Consider the following 11,707-nt stretch of genomic DNA (forward strand, 5'->3'; position numbering starts at 1 on the left):
TGTGTGAGAGCGCCGCCACGTTTAACTTCGGTGCACAGAAGTTGTGACGTGACGTCCAACAGGAAGTGACTCCCGGTTGGGCCCCGGCGTTTAAGTGTTCTTTTTGATTGCTGCTCTGCTCCTTTCACGAAAGTTAAGTCACCTTTTGCCCAGTGCGGCCTGGAGTCACTGCCCGTTTGGTAAACATTTAACGAGTTTCATGTATATTAAAAATTTTTTTTAATTTTCTTGGCAATGAATTGTATTAATTGGTACTTGTGTCATTTGGGTTCTTAACGATCTGGTGTGCGTTCCATAAATCACTCTCATATTTCAAATTATTTTTCTTAAGAAAAAGAAAAGAATTCTGTAATATTTTGCTATTGTCTTAATGATGGTTACATGTTGATTGTCTCTTAGCTGTTTTATAAATACTGTCTTGAATAAATTGTTAATATATTGATTTCGTAGTTGTTGTGTTTAAGGAGTGACATTATAGGGGCCTTGACCTTCCATCTTAAGTGTATCCCTCATCTCGACTTCCGGAGTCACAACATTCTTGACATGGTTGAGTGAAGATCTCAGCAAACCACAAGGCATTTTTTCCTGTAAATTTGGCGATACTCAAATAGGTGCATCATTGTCAATGTATAGAAAGTTGGTTTCAAACATCGTTAGATCAGCGCTCTACGCCAAATTCCAAAGAAGATAAAATGAAGGACGTCCACCAGATACCATCAAATTCAACATCTACCGACCCTCTTCCCACATCGTACTGCGAGCAGAAATAAGAATTTTTCATACAGTCGAAGCGATCTTTTTCATCAAGGCATAGTTATACAACTGTGGATGTCCACAATGCTTCCAATGCCGGGATAGGAGCCATGCTTCTTCAAGAAGATGAGGGCATGAAGTGCCCTCTTGCCTTTGCGTCAAGGAAGCTCACCGCCACAGAGTTAAATTATTCTGTTTAAGAGTGTCAGGTTCTTGCAGTGCTCTTCGCCTTGGAGAAATTGGCCTAAGTCTGCAAAGAGAAAAGCAGAGGCGTATTATGATTACTGTGGAATCAGAGAGATGAAATGGAAGCACAATAAGGATTTCTAGTCAAATGAACATGGAATAATATCAGCAACAGCAGAAAATGATAAACTGGGGATAGAGCTCTTTATGAATAAGGTAGAGAGTGAGCTAGTGTGAACACTTCAGTGATAGGGTTGTTCTCGTCAGACGTAACAGAAAACCAAGAGCGACGAGGATAGATGACGTATAACGTGCCTACGTCACAAGCAGAAAATGAAGAAAGAGAGAAAGTATATGAGGGTTGTTGTTGTTGTTGTTGTTGTCTTCAGTCCTGAGACTGGTTTGATGCAGCTCTCCATGCTACTCTATCCTGTGCAAGCTGCTTCATCTCCCAGTACCTACTGCAACCTACATCCTTCTGAATCTGTTTAGTGTACTCATCTCTCGGTCTCCCTCTACGATTTTTACCCTCCACGCTGCCCTCCAATGCTAAATTTGTGATCCCTTGATGCCTCAAAACATGTCCTACCAACCGATCCCTTCTTCTAGTCAAGTTGTGCCACAAACTTCTCTTCTCCCCAATCCTATTCAATACCTCATTAGTTACGCGATCTATCCACCTTATCTTCAGTATTCTTCTGTAGCACCACATTTCGAAAGCTTCTATTCTCTTCTTGTCCAAACTAGTAATCGTCCATGTTTCACTTCCATACATGGCTACACTCCAAACAAATACTTTCAGAAATGACTTCCTAATACATTAATCTATATTCGATGTTAACAAATTTCTCTTCTTCAGAAACGCTTTCCTTGCCATTGCCAGTCTACATTTTATATCCTCTCTACTTCGACCATCATCAGTTATTTTACTTCCTAAATAGCAAACTCCTTTACTACTTTAAGTATCTCATTTCCTAATCTAATTCCCTCAGCATCACCCGATTTAATTTGACTACATTCCATTATCCTCGTGTTGCTTTTGTTAATGTTCATCTTATATCCTCCTTTCAAGACACTGTCCATTCCGTTCAACTGCTCTTCCAAGTCCTTTGCCGTCTCTGACAGAATTACAATGTCATCGGCGAACCTCAAAGTTTTTACTTCGTCTCCATGAATTTTAATACCTACTCCAAATTTTTCTTTTGTTTCCTTTACTGCTTGCTCAATATACAGATTGAATAACATCGGGGAGAGGCTACAACCCTGTCTCACTCCTTTCCCAACCACTGCTTCCCTTTCATGCCCCTCGACTCTTATTACAGCCATCTGGTTTCTGTACAAATTATAAATAGCCTTTCGCTCCCTGTATTTTACCCCTGCCACCTTTAGAATTTGAAAAAGAGTATTCCAGTCAACATTGTCAAAAGCTTTCTCTAAGTCTACAAATGCTAGAAACGTAGGTTTGCCTTTTCTTAATCTTTCTTCTAAGATAAGTCGTAAGGTCAGTATTGCCTCACGTGTTCCAACATTTCGACGGAATCCAAACTGATCCTCCCCGAGGTCTGCATCTACCAGTTTTTCCATTCGTCTGTAAAGAATTCGCGTTAGTATTTTGCAGCCGTGGCTTATTAAACTGATAGTTCGGTAATTTTCACATCTGTCAACACCTGCTTTCTTTGGGATTGGAATTATTATATTCTACTTGAAGTCTGAGGGTATTTCGCCTGTCTCATACATCTTGCTCACCATCTGGTAGAGTTTTGTCATGACTGGCTCTCCCAAGGCCGTCAGTAGTTCTAATGGAATGTTGTCTACTCCGGGAGCCTTGTTTCGACTCAGGTCTTTCAGTGCTCTGTCAAACTCTTCACGCAGTATCGTATCTCCCATTTCGTCTTCATCTACATCCTCTTCTATTTCCATAATATTGTCCTCAAGTACATCGCCCTTGTATAAACCTTCTATATACTCCTTCCACCTTTCTGCCTTCCCTTCTTTGCTTAGAACTGGGCTGCCATCTGAGCTCTTGATATTCATACACGTGGTTCTCTTCTCTCCAAAGGTCTCTTTAATTTTCCTGTAGGCCGTATCTATCTTACCCCTAGTGAGATAAGCTTCTACATCCTTACATTTGTCCTCTAGCCATCCCTGTTTAGCCATTTTGCACTTCCTGTCGATCTCATTTTTGAGACGTTTGTATTCCTTTTTGCCTGCTTCATTTACTGCATTTTTATATTTTCTCCTTTCATCAATTAAACTCAATATTTCTTCTGTTACCCAAGGATTTCTAGCAGCCCTCGTCTTTGTACCTACTTTATCCTCTGCTGCCTTCACTACTACATCCCTCAGAGCTACCCATTCTTCTTCTACTGTATTTCTTTCCCCTATTCCTGTCAATTGTTCCCTTATGCTCTCTCTGAAACTCTGTACAACCTCTGGTTCTTTCAGTTTATCCAGGTCCCATCTCCTTAATTTCCCACATTTTTGCAGTTTCTTCAGTTTTAATCTACAGGTCATAACCAATAGATTGTGGTCAGAGTCCACATCTGCCCCTGGAAATGTCTTACAACTTAAAACCTGGTTCCTAAATCTCTGTCTTACCATTATATAATCTATCTGATACCTTTTAGTATGAGGGTATCGAACAGATAATTTAGCACGAAAAGGCAGATGAAAATCTAATAACCATGGGCTATTGGAATGTGGTGTAGGGAAATCATAGAAATAAAATGAGAGAATTTGGGCTTGTCAGTACGAATGTGAGACGAGAAAGACTGATGTATGCAATAACGTTCAGAAATAAAGGCGAATGCTCTCTTCAAGAATCACAAGAGTAGGACGTGTACTTGGAAAACATCGGAGACACGTGAAGGGTCCAGCTAGAATACATCACGGTCAGATAGAGATTCCAAAATCACATGTTGGCTTATAAGGCATACTCAATTACAGACATAGATGCAGAGCACGATTTAATAAAGATGAAGAGTAGATAGAAGTTTAAGCGTATCGCCCGGAAGAATCTGTGTGGGAGGAAGTGGCAAACTGAAGAACTGACGAATGATGAGATGTAATTCAAGTTCGCTAAAGATGTGGGTACTACGGCCACAGCGGCCTGTGAGTTTAATGGTAGAGAATTTCGGTTACAACACATGGTAAAACCTACTAAATAATAGTGTTATACCAAATTTTATAACTTTAGTAACAATAACCTTCAATACAAGTTCTAGTAAAGGTATCGTTCAGAGGTAACGATCTACCGTCAATTCCACAGTAAAAATTCTAGAAGGCAAAGTTTTTATTCAGGCGAGATGAAATTTGTTCTGTCCTTTCAAACATCTTACCTAAATACATGCAAAAATTAAGAAGGTTCTAAATTAATTCGTAACTAAGTTATTAAAGAGTATGTGTCCGAGAAAGCGGTCGTTTTGAGGACGCTGCCATGTGTTAAGGCAGTAAACAGATATTCCCTCGCCCGTCCACTGCTGCACCTGTATAAATAGAGACCGAGAAACAGGACGGAGGTTCACTTCGCACTCAGCTACTGTAAGACCCACGCCTGTCGAACGTCGGATCGCACTCTGCCTCGGATGACGTCAGAGACGAACTGTAACAAAACGTGTATTTGTGGTAAAAACTGATAGTGGACTCGCGAGGACTGTACACAGTCCTGGATCGCTTAGAATTCGCTAAAGTAACTGTTGGTGTGTCGTCTTTGATAGTTACAAATGGTAAATATTTTATCCACTTTTGTGGCGAGCATTTATGTTGAACATCTGTTTCAGCATTAGCAATCACGGCGAAAGAATAGTTGGTAGGAACATACCGCAGAAGGTGAATAGAGACATTTCTTTCAGTGGGCTGGACCAGAATGTGGCTGTGCAGACTGGAAACGATCAGTATGATTTCCTTCGCTGTCTGGCTGACCAATAAATTAGTTGCCAGGCTCGCGCGAACAAGACGGCAAAGACAACCAACCAGCTTTAATAATTAATTTAAACCCGCCGCCCTACAGACGTTTCGAACTCTAGATATTTCTAGAATATTCAAGAACGTTCGAGAGTATTTGGGAACATTTGCGTGTGTTCGCGAACATTCGAAAGTATTCGAGAACGTTCCACAAAATTCCAGAATGTTCCGGAAATGTTCCACAATAATTCGGGATATTCTAGAATGTTCGGTAATACTGTGGAACATTCGGGAAGATTCCAACGTTTAGCAACATCCTGGAACATCCCAGATCATTATGGACCCTTCTAGAGCACTCTCGAATGTTGTGGAATGTTCTGGAACATTGTCGACCATTCGAATCCTTTTTGCTTTATTCTGGAATTCGCCACTCGTGGGGATACCCTTTGGCAGAGGTATGTAAAGCAAGACCTGTCGTGGTTTCGAACGTCAGTTTCTTATGCGTTACGAAAGGTGGAACCGCAAAAGTAGTGCACTGAGTGAAAAAAAGAAACAGTGAAGTATGAGTAGTCAAAGTGACACAGTGAGTGAATATAAACTTAAAATAAAGTATCTAAAATGTATTTAGTGTATTTGTTATTAAAACGTTTATTTGATTTATATTTTAGACAATGGCAAAACTCTAAAGAGGATGAGATCTAGCCAGTTCTGAAGCAAAGCGGCGAAAAAAATAGAGCAGTGAAAGAACGAAACTCATGAAGAGCGCGAAGCAAGTTTAAGTTGTCAGGGGAGGACAAAGAACACCATGAGGAGCAGAGGAACAGAAGAACAACGAAATGAACGAACTGAAGAACCGAGAACTGATAATCAGTCTTATTAGAACTGAATGCAAACTTAAGCCAGCCATGAAAATATCACCGTACGAGAAGCGCGGATTAGGACAAGTAGACAGTGCAACCTAACAAATGAAGCATTCCACTAAGACCCGACGCAAGTGCATAACAAAAGGATAACATTGCCAATTTTGCAATGCGAAAAAATTAAGTAGAGAAACATCATGATTCTGTCGCATGAATGGAGATGTTCTAATACGACTACTGGAAGTATCACCGCAGGCAATTTTACATTACATGACCGGGGAAACTTCAGAATCAAAATATTTCTTCAAAAAATAAAAGCGTACAACATCTACTTCCAAATGACTTCTTTGGGCGTCAATCCGATGAAAACGAACAGAGTTGAAATCGATTATGATTTTTCCATACAAGGACAATTCTATCACAACATGGCATCATTAATACCACTACTCAAAGAAGACCGTTAAGTCCTATAAGAATATTTAACTGGCAATGAAGAAACAGAAATTGATCAACGATGAAAAAATATCAGTGGATTGAGATAAGAAGTCCAGGATGTTCAGAGGATCTTAAACAAATGCAGTCAACTGATTGACATATTCAAAACATATATTCTGATGTCTACGAAGTTATAGGAAATTTTGAAATTTGTGGTAAGTACGTATGGGACCAAAATTCTGAGGTCATCGGTCCCTAGGATTACACACTACTTTAATCTAACTTAAACTTAAGCCTACATAGACGGTCTAGAGAACACGAATGTCGATTTAACCCACCTCAGATAAACGAAGTCGCCCTCGTAATTGTGGATAGTAAAAACGCCAAGCCATGACATAATTTTCCAACGAAAATAGAAGGACTACAACAAATTGCTGAGACACGACATTCATATGATGCCACCCAATACCCATTAACATTTCTGGTTGGGAGGCTGGATATCATCTTAATATGAAACAAATCCAACACGAAACAGAACTAGCAACAAACAAAATAAGCTTACTGCTTGATGATCAGAAACAATGAAACACACAATCACCTTCTCAACACTCCCCGTTTATTCCAACTTCTGGTAGATGTGTATGCAGAAATAGAAGCGGAACGAATACTCTATATAAGACTGAATCAGAAGAAACTATGCACGGAAGAATACATCCACTTTTGATACGCAGTTATAAATGACGGAAATATTGACGACATTGGAACAATGGTAAATTTACTCTCATGTCCGAGAGCCATGCACGAATACAGTCAAGATGCCATGACTTACATAAGAAAGTATGGACGACCTGGCTTCTTCATAATATTCACATGCAACCTGCTGTGCCCGCACACTTCGGTTATCGTAGCGCCTACTGCGTCTGCATCCCACTTCACGTCCACCCATCACGGGATGCCTTCATAACAAGTTGAATATGTAGCAGGAAAACCTACGTCTTCTGCGTTGTCAAAACAAAGATCTAACGGCGGCAACACACCACACTACCAGGTCTCCACCAACGGCCGCCAGGGATCCTACCCGCACACAGAGCCTGCAGAACAGCTTTACCAGAGGTCGCAACTAGCCTAGGAACTATTTTCCCATGCCAGGCACGTGATCGCAAATAGTTCCCGCAGATATACCCACCAACGGGCTTCATAAGGCGGCGCACTGAGGCAAAAGGCAGTTCGACCCATCGCTCGGAAGGATACAGAGCTGCTACCCTGGCAGCTACAGCCAAACTCCTCTTCTTGCTGGCCGATCTCTTGGTATAGTCGGCGAACCTCTTGACATTGTATAAATATTTGCGTTTGCTCCCCGTGAAGAGATGGGTCATTTATTATTACTCTTCCTCTTTCTTTTTTCTTTTGGGTCATCTAAGGACCCCACACCAATTTAAAACAGCGACGAACTGGAAATTGATAATCAGTGGGTGGTACTGCAAGTCAGTGAAATCCATGAAATGTATCTGTAAATATATGAACAAAAGCAATAACTTGATAGTATTCCAAATAGCCAATGACAGTGAACAACAAAACAGAAACGACGAGATCCTCATGTACCAAATGGGAAAATACAGCAACAGTAACGAAGCAGCATGGCGGATTTTCTGTTTTCCCAAGCATGAATGTGAACCAACTTTGCAATATCTAACGGTACATTTGGAGAATGAACAGATATTTCACATCACGAAAGACACCGCTAGGTAATTGGAAGCGAACTATCCCAGAACATAACATTAACAGATTTTTCCATCTGTGCCAAATGATCCGTTCAGGGAACATTACTATATGTTGATGTCCCTACCTATTTCACGCGGAGCACAACAAGAAAAATTTTCCAACGACGAAAACAAGGAGCCGGCCATGGTGGCCGAGCGGATCTAGGCACTTCAGTCCGGAACCGCGCGACCGTTACGGTCGCAGGTTCGAATCCTGCCTCGGGCATGGGTGTGTGTGATGTCCTTAGGTCATTTAGGTTTAAGTAGTTCTAGGGGCCTGATGACCTCAGATGTTAAGTCCCATAGTGCTCATAGTCATTTGAACCATTTGAAAACAAGGAATTCCAATAGAATATCATTCAGGAATCATGAAAACTGGCGCACTAGCCCGAGTATACGCCGTGCATCTGAACAATGGCAATTGTTTGTCTCCGGATGTTGCTACACGATTTTACATATCTCAAGAGTGTTGAAAGTGACGTATGCCATACGTACAGAGAAGCATACCTACGCTTAGGACTACTGAAAAGCGACAGCCAGTGGGTATAAACACTACGAGAAGTCTGAGTCACAGCCTCAGCTGAACGAATGAGAGCCTTATCCACCATAATTCTAACAACATACAATTCATCCAATCGAAATCAACTATGGGACTGAGTGATAACATACTGTACCAAACAACGCAGTAGTAGTAGTAGAGGGGTTTTGGGCGCACGACAGCAAGGTCTTCAGCGCCCGTTCAGTAACTTAGTGAGACAGGTGTCAAGAAAAATCCCAGAACAGGAATATAAAACGGAACAGAAAACATGGGTAATAATCTTCGAAAAACATGTGCTCACCCACACCAAAGCGTGGGATGAAGCAGAGCGTCAGTAGTAAAATATGGACAACACAGGAAGAAAATGATAGAGGAAGCTAAAACAATGTAGCAGATGGAAGTGGCTGGCAGACCGCAAGGAAAAAAGGGGAGGAGTCAGCCACTCTGCAATACACTAAAACCTCCAGCCTAAAATTTTAGGCCAGAGTCCAGATACATCACAAAACTTAAAAACCCTAGACACACACGTCTCATCATTAGCTAAAACAGAAGGCAGATCCCCAGCAACTTGTGCTTCTGCCCGTGCATCACGTTATAAAATGCAGTCTGTTAAAACGTGCCGGACAGAGATGTGCACACCACAAGCATCACAAAACGGTGGATCCTCCCGCCGTAATAAAAAGCTATGTGTGAGAGGACAGTGCCCGATCCGAAGACGTGTGAGGGCCACCTCCTCCTGCCTGAGCAACCGGCAGGAGGAACGCCACGGCCGAGTGGTTGACTTTATCAACCGCAGTTTATTGGCAGTCACCGCCAGCCATTCGTCCTCCCACAACTCCATGCACTTCCTGTGGAGTGCAGAGATGACTGACTGCAAGGGAATAGAACACTGGACCACATCCTGCTCTCTGCAGGCCTCCTTGGCAGCCCGATCGGCCTGTTCATTGCCCCAGATGCCAACATGACCAGGCACCCAGCAGAAGGATACTTCTGTACCCCGCCGTTGGAGCAAGTACAGTTGGTCATGTATCAGCTGGACCATCGCCTCAGTCGGATACAGGTTCTGCAGTGATTGTAAGGCACTAAGAGAATCGGAGCAGAGAAGAAATCGATCGCCCCGAACACTGCTCCAGTGCCTTCAGTATCGCGTGGAGCTCCGCTGCGAAAACGGTATATTCAGCAGGGAGGCGAATCCGGGTAATTTGATCACGGAACACTACAGAACAGCCAAGGAAATTCTCCTGTTTGGAGCCATCAGTGTACAGGACAGTGAAACCGTGATGCACATCTAAAATGTTAAAAAACAGACATTGGAATGTAAAATCTGGTGTGCGATCTTTCTTAAAATTAGTCAAATCTAAAATAAGTTTGGGTCTCCGGAGGAGCCAAGGTGGGGACCTGCTCCAACCGCGACGCAAAACACGAAGACCAGCCATAGACATCGCAGCGAGGCAATCCTGTGCGCGAATCCCATAGGGCTGCGTCGCACGTTGCCGGTTATGAAACAAACTGTGCCAGAGGGACCTGAGCAACGGCATGGTATGCAGGGGTGTACGGTATGGACAAAGTTTTATACGCCTGGCGCACTGTAAGTAGCCGTCGCCGCATAGGAAGTGGCGGTTCACCAGCCTCTGCACAGAGGCTTGGTATGGGGCTAGTTCGGAATGCCCCAGTGGCCAACCGAAGCCCTTCATGGTGCACAACGTCCAACATCTTCAAGTAAGAAGGCCTCGCAGACCCATACACAGTGCACCCATAAACGAGCCGAGATCGCACAAACGCCCTGTAAAACTGGAGCAGACAAGTCCTGTCAGCTCCCCATGTACTGTGGCTAAGACATTTTAAAATACTTAAAGCCTTAAGCGACCGCCGTTTCAGGTCTTTAAGACGAGGTAACCACGTGAGCTTCGAGTCAAAAATGAGCCCCAGAGACCTCACCGTGTCTTTAAAAGTGAGAATAGTGTCCCTCATCCGCAACTCAGGAAAGGTTAAAATCGAACGAGAACGGTTAAAAAGAACACATACAGACTTCTCGGTGGAAAACTTAAAACCACTCTTCCGCGCCCAGTCATCCAAACGTCTAATCGTAAGTTGCAACTGACGAGTTGTCGTTGCGAGGCTTGAAGAAGAGCAAATCAAAGAGAAATCATCCACAAACAAAGAACACTTGACAGGACTTTTCACTATGGACGTAAAGCTATTAATAGCGATGGCAAAGAGAGTCACACTTAAAACGCTACCCTGAGGGACACCGTTCTCCTGCTCAAAGCGATCAGACAGGACGTCACCAATTCGGTATCTAAAATATCGTGGCGAGAGGAAAGACTGAAGAAAAAGAGGAAGACAACCCCGAAAACCCCATTCGTGAAGTTGCTCCAGGATGAGACGCCTCCAAGTGGTATCGTAGGCCTTCTCAATGTCAAAAAATACACTTAGAAGGTGATGACGGCGTAGGAAAGCTTGTTGTATAGCCGCCTCCAGTAGGGCCAGGTTATCGAAGGTGGAACGAAACATCCTGAACCCACACTGAAAGCGACTAAGGAGTTGCCGGGATTCTAACATCCAGACAAGGCGGCGGTTGACCATCCGTTCCAAGGTCTTCCCTATGCAACTAGTGAGGGCAACACTACGGTAGCTACTCGGGCTCGTGCGGTCTTTTCCAGGTTTTAAAAAAGGGATTAAAACTGCCTTACGCCACGCGTCAGGAAAGCGACCCGACGCCCAAATTCCATTAAAAAGTGCGAGGAGGATTTCTTTGTTGCGCATTGTGAGGTGCCATAGCATACTGTAATGGACCCTGTCGTGACCAGGGGATGTGTCACGAGCTCCAGACAATGCAGAATCCAGCTCCCACATAGAAAATGGGCAGTTATAAACTTCATGAGATGTGGACTGGAAGTTCAGACTTCATCTCTCAGCAACGGCCCTATGGCGCTGGAAATCTGGATACTGACTGGTTGTTGCAGTAACTGCGGCAAAATACGCTGCCATAGTCTGGGCAATGTTTCGCGGATCCGTGTGGAGAGTGCCGTTATTTATTACAGCAGCTATGGGACACCTCCCTCCTCTGCCAGAAATTCTCCTGATGTTCTCATACACAATGGAACTTTTGGTGGAACGATTAATGGTGTTCAGGAACTGTTGCCATGACCTCTTCTTGCTCTCACGAATAATGCGGCGACACCTTGCCCTCGCCACCCGAAATACTGCAAGATTCTCAGCAGTCGGCCGAGACTTGAACCGACGCAGAGCCGCACGCCTGGTCCTGATGG

Source organism: Schistocerca gregaria, chromosome 3, assembly GCF_023897955.1.
Source record: "Schistocerca gregaria isolate iqSchGreg1 chromosome 3, iqSchGreg1.2, whole genome shotgun sequence".
In the NCBI taxonomy this organism is placed as follows: domain Eukaryota; kingdom Metazoa; phylum Arthropoda; class Insecta; order Orthoptera; family Acrididae; genus Schistocerca; species Schistocerca gregaria.